General features: G+C 46.6%; 1 protein-coding gene across 1 annotated transcript in view; it reads left to right on the top strand.

The window, feature by feature from the left end:
- Positions 1 to 24,913, top strand: part of ush (Zinc finger protein ush) — a 432,792-nt gene that overhangs the window by 1,619 nt on the left and 406,260 nt on the right. The window lies entirely within an intron of this gene.

The raw sequence follows: 24,913 nt of genomic DNA, 5'->3' as shown, positions 1-24,913 counted from the left end.
ATGAAGCGGGACCCTTCTGGAGGAAGGAACACCGACTACTGGTCGCTGTTCTTTCGTTCGACGGGAAAAGTGCTTGAGCCTCAATGCACGACTATAGATGCCCAGCCACGCGCATAGCTTTCCTAAGCGTGGCTTGTCTGCCCAGCGCTGTCTTGACCGTCACTATCACTTCCTGTCGTATGCACGAAGCAGCAGCGCGCCCACCGTTTCATTTTTGTTTCTTCCTGCTGAATAAGTTCGAAACTTCATCATTTCGCTGCATGGCATCGTAAGTCCTTAACGTTTTGCGAGACAATCTACTGCACTGGATGTGAGTGTTTTACTCGCATGCTGTTCCACGATTCGCATAAACCGGAGTGTTGGAAAAGCCTACTTTTAACGGAAGCTTATACATGACATGGCGTAATGCTTTGGATTCTGCCTACACTATCTGTTATGTACTCGCGGTTCGCTTTGCGCCGGGCGATGCGTGCATAAGTATACGTCGTCACACTGAAATTCCAGAAGGGCAACAGGAGCTGTTTGCACGAGCTAACAAAGTATTCAACCGGAGCCTATGCTGTCGCTTCTTTTTACGAAAGGACATACTTCAATATCAGTAATATAGCGGACTTCCATAGAGTTCATCTCAGCATTTCTTTATTCTATATACTGCAGGGCAACACCTGTTGGTGAAAGTTCCACATATAAGTGTACGTTTCACACGCGCCCGCGTGGTACCGAAGTTTTATGATGATTTTGATGCTATATATATTCGAAGGTCGCAGGTGTGGTTACCTTTTCACCCACTTTTATTTCTTCACATGTATATTACAATGCAGTCTAATAAACTGCCCTTTACATTCCTTGACATTATTGTCTGTTAGATCTCATTATTAATGTGCCAAAAATATAAAACGAGCCTTTAAGTATAAGGCGCGAAAGCGTGAAAGCGTGTGCGTGTCTGAAAGCGATGAATGTGTAGCCTAATATATGTGACATGTGAAAGACATGAAGGCTCGCTCAAATGTACTAACATGTATCGGGTTATTTTGGGAATAGAAAAGCACCATGCGCTTCGCCAGTAATTTGATGAGGTATATTCATGTCGCATGCTATATATATATATGCCATATCCCATACCTTCACGAAGACTAACTGGCCCATTGAATTATTACTCCCACTATATATATATATATATATATATATATATATATATATATATATATATATATATATATATATATATATATATATATATGAACGCAGTAATGTTTGCTAGGACCAGGTGGGAGTGCGCGTACACGAAGTGAAACATATTCACTGCTTTCTTTTAGTCGCCGTTTCGCACCGTTGGGCCCCTCACTGCCCACGAGGCGAATGTAGTGAAGCGTACGGAAAATGCCCGGAGCTGTAATAGGGTGGTATATACACCTTCGAAGTCGGTGCCAGCGCCGCTTTCACTGGAGCGGGCATTTATATGTCGCTGCTCGAAGCTGGTCCTGTGGGTGAGGAAACCGCGCCTTTGCGGGCGGAGGTCAGCCGTCCTACTTTTTTGTCCACTGGTTTGTCGTGCAGTGCTCGACGCCGACCGAGCATGGTCTGCACGTTGGCAGCCCGCGCACTTTCCGGCGCCCATTAGCTCGGCTGTAGTCGAGTCTCACGCAAGCTTTGCACACAAACTGGTTGGCACATGAATCTCTAGGCACTGAATGCTGCCTCTATTCTTGTACAACAACTGCCCTGCACCCGATTTCGAAGGCAAAATGGTCTCAGCAGGGAGGAGTAAATTCGTTTTAATAAGTCTGGCTAGTAAACAATGATCCTGTCAATGATTTCTTGGGGCAAAGAAGACGCAACGTGGTATCTTGTTTGGGAGAAGCACATATATAACACCCTTCATATCTTTTTTTATCGCCTCTCTCCACGCGAAAAAAAAAAACAACAAAAAAGCCTCGGCAATATTTGCGGCGGTGGGGTACACCTGTGCGTCCTGGGGATATTCGCTTAATACTTCCCCGAATATAACGTTCTTTGAGTAGCCGTTTTGTGGGGGCAGAATCGGAGACCGCCGTGTCGCTAGAAATTGTCGCTGTTTGTAGAGTGAAAGTCACGCTCTGCGTCTTCCACATTCCGATATTGTGTCTGTCTGCATATTTTTAATTCGTACAGCACTGGCTCACCCATATAAACAGACGGCTTATACTCGCTCACCAAGCTCCCTCGCGATCTTCCACCGCGCAGCGGCAGCGAGTGAAGTGAATGTGCTACGCGGGCAACTTTAACGTATGTCACATCTTAATTATCGATCACTGGTCATCTTCATCGGCTTACAAATGGGCTTGTAGTTGCTGAAGAGCACCAGCTAGACTGGAACTATATCAGGAGCCCGTGCTTATTAAAGGCTGCGAAGAATATGACATCATTGTGTCGCACTGGCCGCCTGGGTCAACTGTCCACGCCTTGCCGTAGCCGATAACGATTCAGCACGGTCGGTTACCGTAAACGAAACCGCGACTCTGAGTGTGAGCGGTCGCGTAGAGTACAAACCGCTATGATACGGTCCGATGCGAATCTTTGCAAAATTGATTAATCTTGCGAGTTCATCGTGAAGTGGTAGAGCCCCAAGTTTGGATATTTGCTTGAAGTCCATCTTGAAGTGGCTTTAACCGGGATAAGACAGATGACGGCAAAACATCGAGTTCAATGTAGCGAGGTCTGCATTTTCCATGCAGTTCGGCCTGCCACGAGGTCTCTGAAGGCAAGGACAAGCTCGCACTCACTGGAGCGTATATAGCGCACACCATCCGCGTCAAACGAGAACTTAAAGCGTGTTCATTGTGACGAAGGTTGTTATTCATCAGACATGAAATCTTTTATTACCGCGCTGAATATTCTACCCCGACTCCATAGTTCTGAAAATCAAGGCATTCGCGGACACTGCTTACAAATATCGTGCAACAAAAATATTCTCAATATTTTTCATACGCTACTGTAAGAGTACTACGAACAGCGCCGGTGTGTGTGTGACCTTGTATGATTGTGTTGTCACTTTGTATACAACCTTTTTTTCACTTAACCTGACCACTGTGTGGGGCCTTCATCCAAGAAAACATCGCTGGCTTTTCGTTAAGGAGGCTCTTTCATACCAAGGCCACTGTTGGACGGGTGGAGCGAAAAATTAGAAAAATGAAATATGAAGTAAATGCGGCCACATTTTTGCCGTACGTTCAAGTTGCCCGTATTCTACGCACTGTTCTTTTTTTTTTTTTTTGGTGCTATGTAAAGAAAGTCGCTCATTACAGAATCCACTTGAATGATTTACGTCTTTATTGTAAAGGTGCGCCAAACGCGTTTTTTTATCAGAAATGCGGGACATGGGAAAAATGTTTATTCTTACGATACATACATTTATGGCTGCTGGCTGATCTCATCTAGCTTTCCAGATCGTCTATGTATCTGCCTCCTTGCATCCTACTACTGCTGCACGCCGGCAGCTCTTACGCTACAATGAGGGCCAGTGGAAACTATACATCCTTTGCCGGAGTAAATCAACGTCCTCGTCACGTCTACACTGGCAATCCCACCGACACCTTACTGCATTGTGATTTTTTTGCTTTCATAGAGCTTCACATCCAGCTATAGTATAACATTCTTGGTTACGTCATATCTCCAGAGATTTAGATTTTCTAAGCTTGCGGAGTGATACGGGGAACTGTAATGGTTCTTTAAAAGTGCTCTGATGATTACTAGGTTTTCCCGCAGGTTAAACACACACACACACACACACACACACACACACACACACACACACACACACACACACACACACACACACACACACACACACACACACACACACACACACACACACACACACACACACACACACACACACACACACACACACACACACACACACACACACACACACACACACACACACACACACACACACACACAAGCACACATGGCACCTGCATTTTAGAGCAAGAACGGAACTTTGTGGAGATGGGATCATTTCAACGGTTAGAAATATGTAATACGGCACACGTACCTTCGGGTCACGAAGAAACGGATGGCAACGTCAACTTGTCGTACGACACGCTCTCATTTCGTTCTTTGGTTGTCCTTGGGAAACGCAGCATCGCGCAACCGTTCGGATTTTCAGCCCTATAGATTGAAAATATCCAGTTCTCAAAATGCGTCACATATCCACGCTGTAGTTCACAGACACAGAAAACGACGGTCTTCTAGAGTCGGGCTTGGCAATCCATGTCTGTCGAGCGACGAGAGCAAGCGTAAGCACGTCTTCATGGCGAAACACACCGGTCTAAACGGAGGGACGTCATAGCCCGCGACAGACACAGTGAGCAGTCCTGAAAGTACCTAGGCGGCATTGTCTCTGAGTAACACTAACCCGCAATGGTTTGTCGCCGCTAGTACGTTGAAGAACGGGCGGTCTTTGGCCCAGTCATTGCGAGCCGCGAAATGAGAGGTCGTAGGCTCGACTCCCGGTGGCGGAACTTTCTTGTTGTTGTTTTTGTTTCCCCTCTGTTAGGGCACATTATAATCGTCATATCCGAGACGGAAATACGTCGGTGGAGCCGTGGTGAACCCTGTCATGTAACACTTTCATATTTAAAAAAATTAGAAAAAAACTTATTTTGTTGATAATCGGCCATATACATCTGATAGGTTGTCTGTCGTGATATCTACGACGTTAGGCAGCATCCAATCGGAGGGAGTTAACCTGCGGGGATATCGCTGTTCGGCTGAACAGTGATTGATTGGTATGTGGGCTTTAACGTCCCAAAACCACCGTATGATTATGAGAGACGCCGTGGAGGGCTCCGGAAATTTCGACCACCTGGGGTTCTTTATACGAGCACCCAAATCTGAGCACATGGGCCTACAGCATTTTCGCCTACATCGAAAATGCAGCCGCCGCAGCCGGGATTTTATCGCGGGACCAGCGCGTCAGCAACCGAGCACCTTAGCCCACCGCGGCGGTGCTGTTCAGCTGCAGAACGGTTCGCGACGCACTTTAACAATTGAGCCACTCTCTAGGCCGACTTTAGGTCACAACTTTTCAGGCCTTTGCTTACACAGCGCCGTGAGCGATATCTACGCGCACTCATACAGTGCAGCATGCGTGCATTATTTTGATGTTGATATTTTAGTAAAATTTATGCCAGTTTTTGGTGCCTATATCAATCGAAAATTTCTGTTCAGTTTTGTTATTGGCTAAGGTGAAGGTCTCGGCTCTTATTTCAATCGAAAAAAAGAGAACCGAGGCGCAGGAAGATGCAGCCGTATTTGTGTATACTTTTTGTCGTCACGAATGTTGAAAGTTCCTCCGATGAAGGCGGAAATGTTGTAGGCCCGTGTACTCAGATTTCGGTGCACGTTAAAGAACCCCAGGTGGTCGAAATTTCCGGAGCCCTCCACTACGGCGTCTCTCATATTCATATAGTGGTTTTGGGACGTTGAACCCCACAAATCAATCAATGTTGAAAGTTCCGTTGTTTACTTTGCGGGATGTACAAGCTACTTTATTATGTCCTCTTCAATGCGTCAGCTTGTCCACAGGCCTCTGTTAGCCTGCAACCTAAAACAATTCACCCCAGGTGGCCCTTATGTGCCAGAGGTAATGTATACACTTGATGCTGTTAATTTGCTATAAGCTGCAGGAAACGAGCATCACAAGCCAGACTCCCATATTTTAAGAGAGTAAATGCACGAGTTTTTGCTCATTTGTTCAGGGCTACACTCGACACTCTCTCGCGGCCGGACGCGAGATGGTGTACGACAAAATTTTCTGGACTATGTGCAAGTCTACCGTGTCTGGTTACGAGGTAGTACGTAGTCTGTAGCTTCGCGACGACCACAATTCAAAATTTTCACATCGCAGCGCTTTCGATGAGCAGCTATCTGTAGCCATACACCATCTGATGTGTTCATCTGTATATAGTGTGGGTGGAAGAGGGACAAAAATATGTGCATGTGAGCGTTCAATTGCGGAGTGAACGCCTGCAAACGAGTGGACCATTGCCGTGTTATTCAGTGTACTGTTTCAGTCAACTGTATTTTATTGTGTACTTGCTAATTTTTGTTCGGTTTAACCAATCTGTAACCACTTTCCCTTTCATTTCCGACGCGGCAGAACTTGTGGAAGTGGACCAGGCGAGGTGATAGGAACGTCAACCTCTGCACAGCAAGTCAGTTATATAGAACAGAAGAGAACATCGCCGCAGTGTACTTTCACGGGAATGCGTTGGATTCACAGGTCTTGTGTCGCACAGTCAAGAAACAGTTCCGCGGTGCCTTGTCACAAGTTCGTTCCTCACAAGTTCAAGTGTTTGGCTCAAAACTCCACGCTGTTACGATGCCGGTGTGCTCATGTTTAGCTATAGTGTACAGTCTCCTGCAAACAGTGGGCACGGAAGAAAAAAAAAAAAGGCATGCTGGACTCGTTATTCACCAAGTGGGCATGATTCGTTTTTGGTGGCGGTCGTCATGAACTTCACTCATTGTTACAGCGCGACAGGCGCGTACTCGGGAATGCGAGATGGTCATCCTATACAGCTTGTAAATATCTCAAGGGAAGGGTGTCACTTTTTGAAGTGATATTTTACTCATTGGTGTGCGGCGCGTTATTTAGTGAACATGACGTCCCATTTAGTTGTATATGTGTAGCATTTCCAAGCTTAATTTTCATCCTGTCTCAAGTGTACTTTAATTACTTTACCAGCGCTATCCCGGTCACCCACTAACTGCTTCGTTGGTGCTGCCTGCTGACCGCGTGCCTGTAATGTGTTGGAAGTCCGAATTAGAGCCCTTGTTTACAATGGTTCTCGTTCATAAGTGTTATTTTCCGTTGGGCGCACTTAGTGAATGGTGGATGTGTGCCGTGATTCGTTGTTGAAAGTTCGAGTCATGCGGGCTTGTGCTCGGTTTCGCTCTTTTATGGACGGTTATGTGGGGTGGGCGATGGAACCGACGCTCCTTGTACGACGCACCACGCAACGAGCCATTCAGCGTGCAATTGAAGCTCTAGCGTATAGATCGCCCTCCACCTTTATTTATTTATTTATTTATTTATTTATTTATTTATTTATTTATTTATTTATTTATATTCCTCATTGGGCCGAAGACAATCATTATGTTGGACGGTTAATCCAAAGCGAGCAGTGGTGAACCGCGCACACACGAATACATTACTATATTTCTATTGCACTGGCTATAAATGATGAATCGTAGCTTCTAAAATATTCGTGAATCGCATAACAGTAGTCAGTGGTTGACTGTAATAAGTACCTTCGAACCTATAACGCTGTTATAAAGCGCTTCTCCGCGTGTTCGACTAGAGAAACGTTTACTGAATGAATTATGAGGCGTTTAAATGGCACTGACTCGGGTTTCAGATTGCATTTGCAAAATACACGAAACGAATAATCGAGTACTTTTATTCCACATATATGCATGTTTCCCGTTCTGTTAGACAGGTGTTGGCCGAATTTGAGGGGATCACTGGTCTCTAATGCGCACGCGTCTGTTTGTAAACCGCAAGAAATGACTTGCACGAAACATCTCGAGTCATCTGCTGCTGAAAAACGACTACAACGATGAGGATCGAACCCTTGTATTTCAAGTCATCAGCCGAGAATCATAAATATGGACCCGGCTGCGGGATGAAAACGCATGCAATGGCCGTGTGCGTACACTGCAGCCATCTCCAATCTATTCTGTAACATACGGAGTGCAGACTCGGCTAAGAATCCACGTTCACAAGCTCCCATCTTGTGTCAAGTTTACACACATTGAGCTGTATTTTCTCACCGAGGACTTTACACTGTTCAGGAACATTTCGTCTCTGTACCGATCGCTCCTGAAGGCTTTACTGAACGAATGCGTACGGTGCAACTAGAGTCCAAGCAGCTTCAAGGGATAGCTGACCAGCTTTTGAAGCTGCAAGATTGATTGATTTGTGGGGTTTAACGTCCCAAAACCACTATATGATTATGAGAGACGCCGTAGTGGAGGGCTCCGGAAATTTAGACCACCTGGGGTTCTTTAACGTGCACCCAAATCTGAGCACACGGGCCTACAACATTTCCGCCTCCATCGGAAATGCAGCCGCCGCAGCCGGGATTCGAACCCGCGCCCTGCGGGTCAGCAGCCGAGTACCTTAGCCACTAGACCACCGCGGCGGGGCGAAGCTGCAAGATTGTATTGTGTGGAATGTGTAGGGTCGTTTGTGAGCACGTAGTTTTGCGGGCTCACGTATTGGTACACAGAGAGCATATTCGCACGCTGGTGCTTTTGTCAAGACCGGTACGATCACAAGCGTGTCAAACGGCGCTTGTTCATATGCGCCTTGAAAATGTAATCTGATTCAGTTGCACTCATGGCCAACGACGAAGCCTGTGTCGGAGGGGCTGCCGTACAACTGCGGATGACTGGTATGGATAGTGCCCAGCTCAGGTGCTTGCAGAGGTGTAATACACTTATCTTCACTTATCTTGGTTGCATCCCCCGCCCTTAGGAGAGTGATGAAGAGGGACAGAAGAATGGAGCAAAAAGACGGCTGGTTTGTAATATACACCGTTGCGGAAAGCTAAATTTAACAACATCGCGCACCAGATTTGTGTGTGCCGACGCTTTATCGACAGTTTTTTTTTTATATGAATATCCATGCATGATGAGTTAAGTACCAATGCAACAATCGTGTGCTCAGCTGTACGTTGTTATGCTAAGCGTTTTGACGGTGTCTGTGCAGAGACCCGAAAAAAAAAAAGGGGGGGGGGGGGGAAAGCGGTGTCTAGGAGCGACCTTGTATACACGAAAACGAGGTGTCAGTTTATAGCTAAATGGCCAGGAAAATGGCTCCATGTTACCATCGGTTTGCCGGGATGTATAGATCGCACGTAGCGATCAAACTATATTAAATCAAGTAAGAGGCAAATAATTCAATTGACACTTTTGATATAGCAGACTAGAAAGCACGCAGAACTGTCAGCTGTACTTTGCGTGCTTTGCGTGCAGAACTGTACTTTGCGTGCCACAGGCGTCGCTCAGTAGCAGGCCGTGGGTGCCGGCGCGCGGTTAAAGGAAGCCCCCTTTGCCAATTGGCACGGTGCTCGCCGCCTTCATCCGGCCTGCCCGCACTGACTGTGGACAAGTAAGTGGCAGCTGCGTGCGCCAAGGGAGACCAGCGCCGCGGCACTCGTACGGCTTGAGTGTGAAGAAACGTGACACGAATACTGCCGCTCACGTAGCTGACAGGCTGAATGACGGCAGCAGACTGCCGCATTCGTTCGTATGGACTCGTTTGAAACGTAGCGATAAAGCGATACCGACAAGAGAGGGGAAAAAAAAAAAAAAAATCCGAGCTCTTGTCTTCGCGAAGTGACGCCAATCTGTTCGCCTGGGTCGAGAGCTCGCTAAGTATGCATGATGCAACCATAGTTGAGGCTATAGCGCCAGTCTTTGCGTCGGCATTTCTCGTTGCGTTTTATATTCGAGCTACAAGTTCTCAATAACTTCGTTGTCTAGTTCACTCGTATGTTGGGAAGTGAGTATGTCTGCGCACGCGCTGCAAAGATTTGGCAGCAATTTTTCAAAGGCCAACTTAGCTGATGCACACAGTGTCTTGCACACAGCTAGGATATTCTTTTTTATGCAATACAGACTTTTCATGCAAATACTTTGACAGTCAAGATCACGTCCTCTTTGTAGCGAACTCTACGTCGATGCGGGAATATTTCGCCGCAAGCGAAGCAACATCAAAATGACTCATTAAGGAAAAAAATGCTTGCATTGCCGTCTGAATTGTCGACATGAGGGCGTTCGTTTATACAAAACGTTGTGTAGGCTGTCACAATTTATAGCATACCTTTTTTTTTTTTGGGGGGGGGGGGGGGAAGAACAAAAATTGCGCGTATTTTGAACTATTCGAAATCACTTAATAATGTCGATATCGAAAGGGTGCACAGGGAAGCACGACCGCTTTGTTATATGTGAGGCTGATTGATTGATATTTGGGGTTTAACGTCCCAAAACCACCATATAATTATGAGAGACGCCGTAGTGGAGGGCTCCGGAAATTTCGACCACCTGGGGTTCTTTAACGTGCACCCAAATCTGAGCACACGGGCCTACAACATTTCCGCCTCCATCGGAAATGCAGCCGCCGCAGCCGGGATTCGAACCCGCGACCTGTGGGTCAGCAGCCGAGTACCTTAGCCACTAGACCACCGCGGCGGGGCTATATGTGAGGCCGGTAACTCGTGACGGGAACGTGACGAAGTTTGAATTAGGTTGTGTCGAAGCGGATGTGGTCAGAAAAAAAAAATGGCAAGTCGTCTGAAATATGCAATTATACTGATTATGCTAAATTCGTTTGCGATGTGTAGTGCTTGCCTGTTTCTTAAGCAGAAAGCTCTTTCGTTGGTCTTCAAGAAGAAGCGCTGCAGGGGCTGCCGTTGAGTTTTGCGCTGTATAGAGCAAAAACAAAAACAAAGATGGATATTTAGGGTTTCGAGCACACAGCGCGAAAGAAACATATCAGCACCAAACATCACCATCAAAGGTTAGGCAATCCACCGTGAGATGCCTTCTTCTACGACGAGGTGTACGGCCGCGACGTGCCTTCGTTCAAATTTAGTCGGTACCTTGTCTATCGAAGTGCCGGTCGTATATTTAACAGAGCGGCCACGTTAGCTACGCAACGGACGCACCCGCTCTTTTCATATATTCATTAACAATCGATTATGAACATCACAGATTGCGTGCAAATCGTGCGAGTTATTAAAAAAGCCGGCTAGGCTAGAAAGTTTTACTTCCGACAACTTTATCGAGAAAACAAGGGCCCTTAAATGAATAAGTGAAAAATTACTTACCGAGTTTTTTTTTTTCAGTTAGTCACTAAGTGATATTTTAGCTGCGGCAAAGTTTTCGGCTTTGACGTTGAGTTCGTGTGTGAAAATGACAGGAGCCTGACTGTCGTATCAAGTCTGTATTGTTATATATATAAAAAAACTCTATTCACGTCTGTAAGGGCGTTAACTACAGTACCTAGCGGGCCGCATGCACTTCGGGACAGATATATAGCCTCTCCACAGCGTCGCCGACACGTTGGACTGCCCATAGTTGTGCTTCCAACTCTGGACTGCGTAGCGCAGCATCCGTTTGGAGGACGTGACTTCTTCGCAACCTGTATTTTATATTAAAAAAAAAAACTGTACAGGCTTCTTGCGCATGCCGAAAACTATATACGCGGCTAACCTACCGGGACGTGTGAACTACATGAGCGCGTGCTTTTTTTTTTCATTTTTTTTTTCATTGCAGTGGAACGTTCATAGAGACAGTGTCCCGCCTTTGTTTCTCAATTTGCGAGCCAAGCCTCCTGGTGCACAAAGATATGTATTATACATTACAAAGGGTCACTGAGAAAACACACGAAATGAGTTTGTACTGGCAAAGTGTCCTTCTAGAGCTCAATTATTATAGCTATTTCGCGTAAATTGGTTCATTGCCTATGTAATAATACAAGCGTGGTTTCCTTTTACTTTCCTTCTTTGTCATTCTCGACGAAAGCTTATCATCGCCAATGCGTCCCATTTACGTCACGTATTTCAATGCGGATTTTCTCCTTCATATTTGGGACGTTGTGGCGCAATATTTCTAGAAGCGTAGGAGAATAGATCGTTGGATCTTTTAAGAAACGGAGCCTATTTCATATTTAGCGCTAAACACTTAATCAGTCAATGTCCATGAAGTCATGGCAAGACGGCTCGGGTGGGCGACAGCGGCTACCCATCTTTCGTTTTTGCGTCTCTTATGGCTTTTCAAGCATTCTCTAGTGGTGAGGCGAGCTGTTTTGGCACTGCAGGTGGGCATTAAAAATACAAAGAGGCATCACGTCACGCAGCGAGCTCTCGCGTTGTCTTCTGCTTCGATAGTTCTCGTTCAAGAAGACCGGCCCCCACGTGACCCGGCGTGCTCCTGGCGGACGCGGCGCATTGCGGTTGGTTCCTGGTAGGTTTTAGTAGACGCACACTTCTTCTGCTGTGCTATCATGCCACCCTGCGCACATTTTTACCGGGCATGTTTTGTGGTACTTCTGTAGTTTATTGCAACGTAAACATTTATCGTTGGAGCGTTTGAATGCGACAGAGGTGAGGTGCTGTCGCACCCGTTGTCCTTGCCGGAGATTGTATACGTACGCTCAGCGAAGATACTAAAATTTACAGCTGCTACGATCCCGCGTTGTAACGACTTTGTCAGGGCGTCTGTTTTGTTACGTGCATGCTTGTTGCTAGTTCATATCGCATGGTCAAGAGTGTTATTTACTAGTAATTTGCTCTTTTCAGTGTTCGTCCGTTGCCATCATCATCATCGTCATCATCAGTACGGACATGTGAAGTTGAAAGGGAAAACGGAGGATAAGACAAGTGGGAAACAAGAAATTACGCTTAAGCAATTGCATACAGAAAGAGATTGCATTAAAAAAATATCATACTGCTCGTCAGAACAGCGTAAAAACTGAGAATTGAAATTTTTTTCTTTACCGTTTCTTGCCTGGAAAACACACACACACTCACTCACTCACTCACTCACTCACTCTCCGCTGACCCGAAAGTCGTGGGTGCAATGGCGGCCGACGCAGTCGCACTTCGATGAAGGCGAAATGGTAGAGACCCTTGTGAGTGCGTGCATGGTAAAGAACACCTAATGGTCGCAATTTCCGGAGCCCTCCACTGTACGGCGTCCCTCATAACCATATCGTGGTTTCTGTCCGCTAAATCCCAGATACTGTTATGACACAGTAAGACAGCGAAAGCACTCTTCGCCGCCGCATGTAGCTGAATGTGCTCTTTCACTGATGTACGTATTTTCTTTATGAACAGGGATCGACTTGTTGCGGAGCGAGCGATCACATTTATTGCTAAGTACAAGTGCGCGGATGGCGTTTGGCGCAATTGAGCGCGGCGGTTCTGGAAATAGCGAGTGATTCCCGAGAGTCGCAGTTGAAATGTTGCACAGTGCCATGGTGACACTATGCGTGCCAGCTACTTGTACCAACGGACCAGTGCGGGCTGCCTGTCGCGCTGGATTATCGTCCCGCGATGACAACGCGGTTCCGCAACAGCTTAATCTGCGTACTATACACTCGGGTGTCGACGTCGAGAAGGGGGGTCGAGTTGATTCACGTTCGATCAAACGAACCTTTGCGGCCTACCGCCGCAGAGAGACCTGGCCTACGCGGCGTTCTTTACCGCGCCGCCGTTAATGTGCTCCTCGCGATGCTATGCACAAGCGCCACAGCGTTGGCTTCTTTCGGTGTTCCTTGAGGCGCGCAGCGCCGCCGCATGGGCGAGGCACGACCCTGTACGATGGCTCATTTTTCAGGACGTCCCGAGACAGCCATTTGCTACGCCGATATGACGTGTCTAGTCTGGACGTGCGGCTCCCCGAAACTCGCGAGTAAGGTGCGCAGTGCCGAGAGAGAGATGAAAAAAAAAATAAAAATGCTAAAAGAAAGAGCCACGATAAAGAGAAGCGCTTCGAAAACCTTGACGCGTCTTTTGCCCTTAGCCTATCACTGATGGACGTGTTTCGCGGGGCTGGCCGGAGATACCTTCCTGGGAGCGGCTCTGCTGGTCTCCGATAGACCGAGGAGACAGATATGCAACGGTGATAGCCAGTTCTTCACCTAGCTTCGCGCGGTGGACGATTACAGATGCTCCCTTCTGAGGTCTTCTGCTCTCTCGGCTGACGCTCGCAGCCTGTCTCGCTGCGTATGTATATAGATACGTGTTCGCATTGTTGTGTTTTTGTTTCCAGCTTTTCTCGAGACCGGATTTCTTTTTTATATTGTTCTCTCGTTCGGGCTCTTTTCGAATCCCCCGGCCGTTCGCGTACATTGATATGACTTGAACGAACGATAGGGAGGCGTCGCAGTGCTCGCTGCGGGCATTTATCGGCCATCTTGCGCGAGCCAGCAGACGTTCCTGGTGGCGCGCAAGTGTCTGCGCCGAATCTGAGACGAATGCTATGCGTATGTTTTGTATGTGCCCCGCACGGGATCTCGCTCGCAGGCGCGGCTTATCGGCGGCTCCCGATAAGGCAGGAGCGAGCTGATAAGGCTTGCGCCACAGGGGCTTGGAATACTCTCGTGTGCCCACGCTTTGCAGGGGAGCCTTTAAGTGGTCTACCGGCGCCCGGCCGACGAGTTTTTCTTGCTTTTCACTGGGCTGCCGATTGGCGTTTTATGACCGCCCTGACGTTGGCCAGGGCGTCGGCAGTGTCGCGGGAATGCCACTATTTGTCGCGTATCACCCCGCATTTTATTTCTCGCTACAGGGGTCACTGCAGCGCAGCCGCATTTACGTGCATGCCTCGGAGACCAGTGCTGTGCGCCCGATACACGGCGCCACTGCGTTGTTCACGTGACCATCTCGCGCACCGCTTGGTCTTCGTTAACTTCCCCGCACGGGTAAACGTCTCATGTAGATTGATTTTAAAAGAATCAAGTTGAGTCCCGTCAAGTGATCGCATATTTTGGTCCTCAGAAGTGCTAACCACAGCAGTATTAACAGCCTAGTCCAGAATCAAGTTTACATCGTAACCTACATCTCTGATGAAACAAGGTTGCGCATTTCATTATACTCCCAAGTCATAGCCAACCTCTTATGGTTCTTCGCTTCGTTTCGGGTTCTTGGGAGAGTGGTTTAGACATTGAGTAAATGCTCCCTACATTCTTTAGCGAAAATATGAGATATAAACGAGAAATGCTCTTCACGTCCTCTGTGAGGCTATGTGAAGAGTGCTTGTTTATTCGAGAGAAAACAGCGAAAGGGCCGGGCCCTTTCTCTGGGGGAAAATGTTCTGAAAGTACCTTTCTGCGTACACTGCAACAATTATGCATATTTCACTTAGTGATGGCCAACCTAATAGAATGTAGCAAACTCAGCTCTTTGCAAACTAGTCTACATAACAGTATACATTTATAAGCCCCGCCGCGGTGGTCTAGTGGCTAAGGTACTCGGCTGCTGACCCGCAGGGCGCGGGTTCGAATCCCGGCTGCTGCGGCTGCATTTCCGATGGAGGCGGAAATGTTGTAGGCCCGTGTACTCAGATTTGGGTGCACGTTAAAGAACCCCAGGTGGTCTAAATTTCCGGAGCCCTCCACTACGGCGTCTCTCATAATCATATAGTGGTTTTGGGACGTTAAACCCCACATATCAATCATCAATATACATTTATAATGTTTCACTGCACTTAGAAGGCTCCAACTTACCGTGTGTTTACACTTTAGCCAACACCCTGTTGTTTAATAAAGCACACCTCAACGAACCCCACGTGCTCGAAATTGCCGGAGCTGTTCACTACGGCGTAAGTCTCTCACATTCATATACGTTATTGGAACTTGAGTCCTGAATGATTATTGGTATTATTATTATTATTACTCCTTGGTAGATTGTTTTCAAAGAGGTCAATTATACGCTTTCTCTTATATGTTACCTTAGACGAAGTATTGTAAGCACATATGACAAATAATTATTCGGTCTATTGTAGAATGGGAGCCTTAACAAAAGCACGACGATACTCGATTCCATCTACTTTGCTGTCATTAATTGTAGTTCGCCTCCTTTCAGAGTCATTTCCCTCATCGTACATGATTGAGGAGTAATGACACCTTCTCTGTCTGATATTCCTCACTTCATTACTTTCTCCTTCCCCAGTGCAGGGTAGCAATCCATACACTTGCTTTCCGGTTAACCTGCCTGCCTCCCTCCATACCATATCTCTTTTTTTGATGACACCCCTTTAGCTCTACTCCCATTACAGTATTTAGAGGTGCAGTATTTTTCGCTCCAACGACCCTGCATGAAGTTCTTTCAGTTATTCACATGGTTAGCTATCATCTATTCATCGGTCTATTGAAAACAGTGAGCAGCTTTTTGGCCTAAGTGCCTGGGTATATATGTAGCTGTCATTCTTATGAAACCAGATGTGCATTGAATGAGATTTTTTTATTACCGAGACTGCGCACTAATGACGAGAAACGCGAGGGAAATTTTCTTTCTGTGTTGGCGATATCGATTCGGAGTTATTTGCACAATGATTTGGAACACTTCGTAAACATAAAGAGGGCGATTGGATCGAATGACTCAACGCGACCACATGAAGCCAAGAGGTGTAGAAACCAAGGAAAGCAGAGGGCGTGGCATTTGTAGCGTTAAATTGAAGGCCAGTTGTCAGACAAAGAAGAAAAATGAAAGTGGAGGAGGAAAAACAAATATTAAATTGCTACCGGTGGGAACCGAAATGCACAGCCTTCCCGTCACACATGCGGCGCGATGTACCAGTTGTGCAACGGCGCCGGCCATTCGCCCGTCAGCTTTACTTTGTGTGCCTGTGTATGTAACACTGGGCCGTGTTATCCAGCGCCGTTCGGTGCCTTGGCGGCGAATGTGACACATTCGTTTCACCCGATGGCGTCTTGTCGCACGTAATCTTTACGCGCAGGCCGCTGGCCATTTGTGAAAATAAGGGAAAGAAAACGAAATAGACCTATTGTCAGCATAAAGGTGGTTTGCTATTTGTCGTGGTTACTGCACTCGCATGCCTGCATGAGCCACCGGGGCAGTTTTCCGGCTAAGCTGTTGCGCTGCCAAACTCGAGGACGTTGTTTTGTTTCCATGCATGACCGCGCGTTTCGATGGGAACAAGAATGCAAAAACAAAACACTTTGCTGTATAAGTTTAGGTGTGCGTTAAAGAGCCACAGGGGGTCTAGATTGAATCTGAGTCCAGCATGACGTCATCTCGGCTTTCGCACGTAAGAGCACAAAAGATTTTTTTTTCACTTCATCTTTTGGCAATATGAACAGAAACAGCTTCATTGCTATTGCTTACCGAGTAGTTTCTAAAGGTGCCCTTGCAGCATTGGCTGGGGGACCTCCTTGTGTACGCTAAAAACAATGTGCATTGCCCTGTGAACGTAATTCTTTTTCTTGAGTGGTTGTTTAACAATAGACTCTCAAGCATGCTAACTCTTAAGATTATATATGTATGAGATAATCCATGTCAAAAGATGCACTTTTTGGGCTTGGTTCCCATCGAAACAGTTTCGTACACGAAATTTCGTGTTTAGAAGCTTAACGCCGTATAACCGCCAAAACACTGCGGCAGCTTGTGCCATAAGTATGTAGACATTTATAGTGCCTAAATCAAAGGACAGCACCAGGCTTGCTCATGGCGCACTATGGACGTATCTTCGGGTATGTTCCGAATGATATCAACGGTTGTAGCTAAGGGAATGGCGTGAGCTATTTTCGCATGCTCTGTGACTTGCATCGGAGGACTACACCGAATCACGCGGCTGTGAACCGTGTACAAGCCGGCCTCCTTGTTTGCGGTTCTCTGCCCTGCCGCATTAATCCACCAGAGGAAGGTATGTACATGCAACGTGTCACGTTCATACAGGTAATGAATTCCCGTATGATCATTAACCTGGAAACTTTGCTGTTCGAACGTTTTTTTGTTGCTGTAGTTTTAAAGGATTGTTTATTTAGTCCAGATATCGCAGGTGCGCCCACCGGTTGACTTATTTTAACGGCCGAAATGCTTTTACTCGTGGTGGAAGCTTTTGTATAAAAAAAATATATTCCACAGTTTTATATGGTCTGCAGCTGATTATAAGCCGTGATATTTTTACATTATCGTTGTCTAGCCGGTGTAAGTTGATTGATTGATATGTGGGGTTTAACGTCCTAAATCCACGATATAATTATTAGAGACGCCTTAGTGGAGGATTTCGGCAATTTCGACCACCTGGGGTTCTTTAACGTGCACCCGAATCTAAGCACACGGGCCTACAATATTTTCGCCTCCATCGAAAATGCAGCTGCCGCATCTGGGATTCGATCCCGCGACCCGCGGTTCAGCAGTCGAGTACCTTAGCCACTAGACCACCGCGGAGGGGCTAGGCGGTGTAAGTAATAAGCGTTATAAACGTAGACTTGCTTTGCTAAAAGGTGAGTGTTGATCGAGCCATGGATGGTTCTTGCTGGCTAGGCTTGGTGAATATTGAAAATCTGAGACGTGTTAAACTCTGAGTCCTCCCTCTCTGTCTGCTCCGTACAAGGGAACGTTTTTGGTCTATGTGGGAGAATCTGCTCGGCATCTTGAAAAGGAAGTGGCGATTGCCTTGCACAGAACTATATTTTAGTAATTCTTGTGGTGGTCTGCGTGGATTTTTTAAAAGTATAGTGAGTAAAAAAAAAGAAGGATGAAAAAAGAGATAGGAAAACGTATGGGCGTCCATCCGAAATAATATAGGAGACGTGGGAGAAGTGATGTTTGAGGGAGAGTGTGTGGGGAAGGAAGTGCCTATAGGAAGAGGTGGAAGTGCGGAAGTGTGATATGTCGTATTTTTGAGGGCTGTGAAACGCTGCAGCAACCTGTACTGAAAGTGCCGCAGCAGCAGAGAGGTTCAACGCACGTTTACCACGAGGACATATTTGTCATAAACTCCGTCACTGGTAGTAACATCAAGCACAGGGCGCGCTCGTTCGAACGAAACCGAACGAACGAGCGCCGAGAAGTAGTCCGGCAGTCGGGCGTGTCGCAAAAGAGCGCTTAATAACAAAGAACGTCCTCAGCACTTGCTAGATGCAGCGCTTATTTTTTTTCTCCTTCGCTACACATGACACGTACCATCTCGGTAGCCAGTTCTACAGCTAAACGAATTTCGCATTGCAACGGTGAGCCGTCTGGAATAGTTTGGCGAGCCAGGCGAAATTACGTGTGGGATCTTTCGTGACAGCAGCACACAGGCGGGGAAAATGTGGGCAGTAGATTGAGCGGTACGCAAAGGCCGTAACAGCCGCGGTGCTGAATGCTATAACGAGCGGGTTGCGTACGAAATGAGCTGCTCGGGGCTTCACGCGGTGTACGACCTTCCGAGGTTCGCGCACAAAGAGAAAATACTGCGCCCCGTCCGTAAACGGGTCCTGGTTTTCATTACGTGCATTTTGGTTCCTATACTCTAGCAGCTGGACATTCATTGCATGGGCGTGTAAAGGGTTGTTTGCATCATTGAACGGGTTCTTTAATTGCCGCTTCCGCCGCGCTGGTCATCCATGTCGACTTGCAGGGGGCCTGTGCGGTGTTTTAGGTTTTAGCTTCGCTATCGTGGTTGCTGGGACGAGAAGACGCTTTTGCGTGCAGGGGACGAATCTGTGCCTCCGTGGGTATGCGATGAATGAAGTGCCAGTGTCCTGGCGTCCAGTGGACTTCTGGTCGTCGGCAACAAGTATTTAAGTACTGGCCTAACATTATCGTTTTCGTGAGTAAGCAGGAAATCCTTTGGCGGAAGTGGCAGCCTGCTTCGAAGTCACGCTGTTTGAGTTTTCGTTTCTTGCTTCGCGTATACTGTCTGCCAAGAGTGGCGTCGCAGGGAGCAAGAACGGTAACTTCGAACTAAAATTTTATTAAGAAGCACCAAGAATAAATACCTGTGACAAGACATCACAATCATATCAATCGATGCACAAAGATGAAGACAAAATAAAACCAACCAGCAGGGGATTTCACATTGAAAAACCGTGTGCTGGTGAATCTATAGTTCTTTTTTTCTTTTGTTAGTGAGATGGGTGGCTTGCTTACGCAGATTTCACTTTCCATTGCCGCCGACTCAATGATGAGCCTTGTGCTATCGTTAGGGTGAGTTGCCAACACAGTTGTATTATGAAATACCGGCATGCATTTGCATTTTGATCAATGAGTTGGGAAGTACCATCAGATCCTATTTTGTTTCTGATTATGTTCAAGTAATCGAACATTGAGGCACCTGCCTGTCTGTCCGACGTAACTTATACTGCAGGTCAAAGATACGCCATATACTGCATTCTTCACAAACTGATCAAATTCGTTTCGTAGCTTAATTTTACGCTCGTTCAGGACGCCTTTCTACCTTTTTTGTTTGCGCTTCAGCAGTAAAAGAAAAACGAAAAAACAAAACATGGAATGCCAACTAGCCCGCTCCCCCACCTTGCTTGAGCAAGGACGCGGCGCCTCCTCTGAAGCACGTCTTGGGAAAATAGTGTAGGTGTGCTGCGAATACGTTCGTGTTACTCACGTATTTGAGAATCCAAGAGCCGCCCCGCCGTGGTGGTCTAGTGGCTAAGGTACTCGGCTGCTGACCCGCAGGTCGCGGGATCGAATCCCGGCTGCGGCGGCTGCATTTCTGATGGAGGCGTAAATGTTGTAGGCCCGTGTGCTCAGATTTGGGTGCATGTTAAAGAACCTCAGCTGGTCTAAATTTCCGGAGCCCTCCACTACGGCATCTCTCATAATCATATGGTAGTTTTGGGACGTTAAACCCCACATATCAATCAATCAATCCAAGAGCCGCCAGTGATGCCGCATTGTTTAACATAAGCCCTGCTAAAGTGGCTGCATAGGGGAAAAAATAAAGCGGGGGGTGGGGGGGACGTGAGTTCTCCTATCCTTGCTCTTTAACGGTCGCTGGCTGTCGCTAAGACGCATGCAAAGACTCTTAGCGGGCGCGGGAAACTCGATTCTGTGCGGCCTCTACCAGTGCCTAAAAGGTTCAAGGATGAAGACAGATTTTCGAGATGTGGCGTGCAGCAGCGAACACTTGAGGCGCAAGGTTCATACGTGCGAAGAGTAGAACGGTGTACCGCGTGGTGCGAAGGTGTCACAGTCAGCTGTAACTGAAAGCCCAGTTTCTCTACATAGAGAAACTCGGTACCCGAGTTGCTACAGTCCCTCCTCAGCAAGCAAGTTATAACAGATATGAACAGAAACCTTCGCATGATCATTAACCAAGATTTACGGCTAGGCGCGAAAATCTCGAAACACAGCGTGGATAAACGATATAAGGTCATCGCAAGCGACACCGCATACGTTGCGCATGCGGCGAGCACTCGAGCCACCGGAGGGTCTTGAAGATATTTGATCGCCTCGGCACGATAGCGCTATCGCTTCGATTTGCTATCGGTAGCGGTCACGAGAGTACGGTGTCGCATTGTCGCGCAGCGTGGACGTCGAGTGACCTCGCTAAAAATAAGGGCTCTTCTTTCCACTTCCTCCGGTGCGAGCGTGGCAAGGCAGTCGCGCGCGTGCTTGACAATGACAAAACGCCACCCTGCGCGAACACGAGACCGACATGGCGTTCATTAAAAGGCAGCTCTACTTAACAAGACTCCCAATCAGCGATCGCCGTGCGAGATGCCGCCGCCGAGGGGAAAAAAATAAAGCAGAAAGACGCCTGTTTCGCAGCTTCATCCTTCGAGATTAGCGTCGAGGCTATGCCACTGTGTATACATCCCATTTCCCCTGCTTCGCCTGGCCACTAGCCGATACCTCAAGCATGTTGGGTGTGTAGCTTGGCTGTACGCCGTTCGCTTATCTTATTGTGATGGAGCAAACTGTGACATGGCTCTTACTCACCGCATGTAGTGCTGCACGAAGAAGGAAAAAAAAAAAAGACAGTGCTTGCGATGAGGCGCAAAGTCGGAATCGTGCAGGAGATGTAATTTTTTTTTTTTGATGTGAGACGTCTGCTTGGCTAGGAAACCCCGGTCTTTCTCTCTCAATGGCATCTATTGGCCATCGAAATTCACGCATTTCTGGCAACTTTTATGTTGAAAGCGACTTTCTTACTGGTCAGTGGGTTGTAATGTCGTGTCTACAAAACGAAAAACAACGCTGAGAAGCTAAACATAACAACGCCATAGTCTTGACACAACGAAAATTGAGGCTGCGCTCATGCATGTTCCGGCGCATGTGCTACCCAACCTCGTTCCTTTTTCGCAAGCCCCGAAGTATGAACGACAGTAGTCATATAAACGTGTAATGCGAAAATAAATCTTATGAAGTTCAGGAGCGCTCTCCCTACGAGTTAGCGAACCTTGCCGTGCGTCACTGACCTGCTACTGTTCTTGCTTTCTTTCTTTCTTACAGCACTGCGTAATGCTGAGAATTGTATCGCCATTCGCGTGATTAGCAGCGCCACACCTCAGCTGCTACAAGCAAATACGACGTTCGTTCGTTCATAACGACGATTGATATGATTTATATTTATTTTGTTTTATTTTCAATAAAAAGATACAAGGTAGACATAATTACACATTCAGAAGTCCCGAAGGGAAAACTGTCCTCTTGAGAGAAACTAAATAGGGGTTACACTAATCTCAGAAAACAGTGGGTTATGCAATTTTTAATGTGAAGTTTGTTAATAGCAATAAAAAAATAATCATAAAATTATCTATATGATAATCACAATAACAGACATATTGGAAAAGTGAAATGGAATAAAGTACATGTAAATTGAAAATGCAGCACCCATTGGCCAAATTCATACATAGACAGCATACAAAAACTTAAAATTGGCAAAAGTACATTGGGAAATGTTCTGTAGGGAAAATAACGTTGATACATTCTATGCGTGCGACAGATTGTTGATGAAATTATCCTTAGTTCTTCGTTTGAATGATAATATTGAAGATGACTTGATATCCTGCGGTAATGAGTTCCAAAGCGAAATGCCTAAAAATACAATAGTAAATCTACCATAGTTAGTTCTAACTTAAGGAAGAAGTAGGTTTAGTTGTTTTGAAAATCGTGTAGTATTGCTATTAATGAGGTTCGATCAAGTAAAACCTCAGATATTGAGGTCGGTATTTATAAGACGAAACATTAGTAGTACCACCTTATGATTGAATAACATATGTGGAGGCAAAACATTTAGGAAACGGAATATAGGAGCAGGGGCAGATGTATGAGGTTGAAGGGAGATGTATGCGGTTGATATGTGTGGTTCAACGTTCCAAAACTACCATACTATTGTGAGAGACGCCGTAGGGGAGGGCTCCAGAAATTTCGACCACCTGGGGTTCTTTACCGTGCACCCAAATCTGAGCACACGGGCCTACGATATTTTCGCTTCCATCGGAAATGCAGCAGCCGCAGCCGAGATTCGATCCCGCGACCTGTGGATGAGCAGCCGAGTATAGCCACTATAGACCACCGCGGCGGGGCGCGTTCATAACCCGGCGGCAGTGAATTGTGGCAACATAAAATGACAAGAGAACTTGATGAGATTGCCGGATCAGAAACGGCTGATCGCCAACAAGCCCACGATCGAGAGAGCATCGGTGATTGGAAAACGGTGCATAGAAACATGATCATGCATGGGCGACATTCTTTTCGGACTCATCGGCGCCGAGTTTCTCGCGCACAACGCCGCCATCGGAATCTATAACTCATAGCAAGCGCCGCTTCAATTTAACATCAAAGAGCCAGCGCAAAAGATGACCTAGTCCTTAACCAATACAACTAACATCGTAAAGCAGCTGCTAGTCGGGCGCACGTGTCACAGGTGTTGTGACGTCAGGGGGGAACACGTCCGATTTCAATTATCAGTTTCATTATTTGTCGCTATTCTAGATTTTAATTAATTCGGTCGTCTCCATGGTGCAATGAATGTTTTGCGTCATGCCTAGTATACGTTAGGTGGAAGTTCGCCGCGATTAAAATAAAAAAAACACTTGCATAATTCTACGATGACCGCCTGTTTGAGAAATCCGTTTTTGGGGTTGGTTTTGGGTGCAATTAGTCCGGCTTAAGTGTTTGCACCGTTTCCGAGCGAGACGAATGCCTATATAGGTCATTTGGCTGCAGTGTGAGGCGCCACAACAAGATTGTTTCTTCATCACCAAATAGCCCCCCGTATGCAGCAGCACGAAAAAAAAAAAAGAACGATACGAACCGGTCCCGGTGATATGTGGTCTCACCTTTGTATCACGCATAAAGCATTACGTCGTTGCCGGCTCCTCCTTAGGCGCTAATGAACCACAACCAGGACTGGACTTGACTTTCTACATGCTGCCTGACTATAGCGCAATCTGTCAGCGGGCCCAGAACACGCATAAAAGAAAAAAATGTGGAGGACCAATTACGGACGAGAGAAATCGCCTACGCGGTGATACGCCGCCGTATTTTATTTCATTCTCACCACTTATTTTTTGTGGAACGATGCGATACTTGCTTTGCGTTTTCTTCTGTATAGCTGTGAAGGCGCCAATAGAAAAATCTTCGCGGTTTGTCGCCAGTACTGAAGCTGTCTCTGACGTTCCAGACCTGCCACACTATTTGGTTACAGCTTATAAGGCTTTCCTGTGAAAAGCCAAGCTACCCTGAAGAAGTACGACGGTTTCCCACGTGGTGCTACGGAACCTATAACACAATGATTGAGATGAGTATTATGAAGCCGATATATGAGTTTCGGCGTATGCAGTCGCACGTAATATGTTGCGTCATAACTTCTTCTGCAATTGTATGAATAAACAACAAGATTAACGTAAGTTTTAGAGAAATTAGTGGCAATATTTACACAAGAGGAAGCCCTGCTAACCTCAGCCAAGGTCAAATAAATAGCTGTAACTGATATGCGGTTATGTGCCCCGTGAGGGGTTCAGTCGTATGTAATTTGCTGTTGCAGTGCCTGTGTAATAAGAAAACAAAATAACTAAAACTTGAAATAAACCACTGCAGAGTTAGCCCGGATACCCAAGAGATGAGAAGCCCTCAGTATATTGCCTAAAGTAGAACGTACCGTACAGTGCGGCGGAAGGACAATTGAACGCCTTTGGCTTCGAAGTCAAGTCGTGCTATACTTGGAAATCGCACATTGGTTTAAGTAGTTTTATGTCATTGAACAAGCCTTTTGTTCACAAAATGTAAGGTGCCTTGACTGCATGCCTTGTGCGCTGACGAGCGAGGTGTTCTAGCAGCGCTTGTGGTACAGTCACGCCCGGCTCAGTAAATTCAATGCCCCCGCCCACTTTTTTTAAAACCTTAGATGAGCCTGTCGTTCCTCTTAATAATATAAT

The sequence above is a fragment of the Rhipicephalus microplus genome, chromosome X, assembly GCF_043290135.1.
Source record: "Rhipicephalus microplus isolate Deutch F79 chromosome X, USDA_Rmic, whole genome shotgun sequence".
In the NCBI taxonomy this organism is placed as follows: Eukaryota; Metazoa; Arthropoda; class Arachnida; order Ixodida; family Ixodidae; genus Rhipicephalus; species Rhipicephalus microplus.
This window is presented reverse-complemented; position numbering and strand designations above follow the sequence as displayed.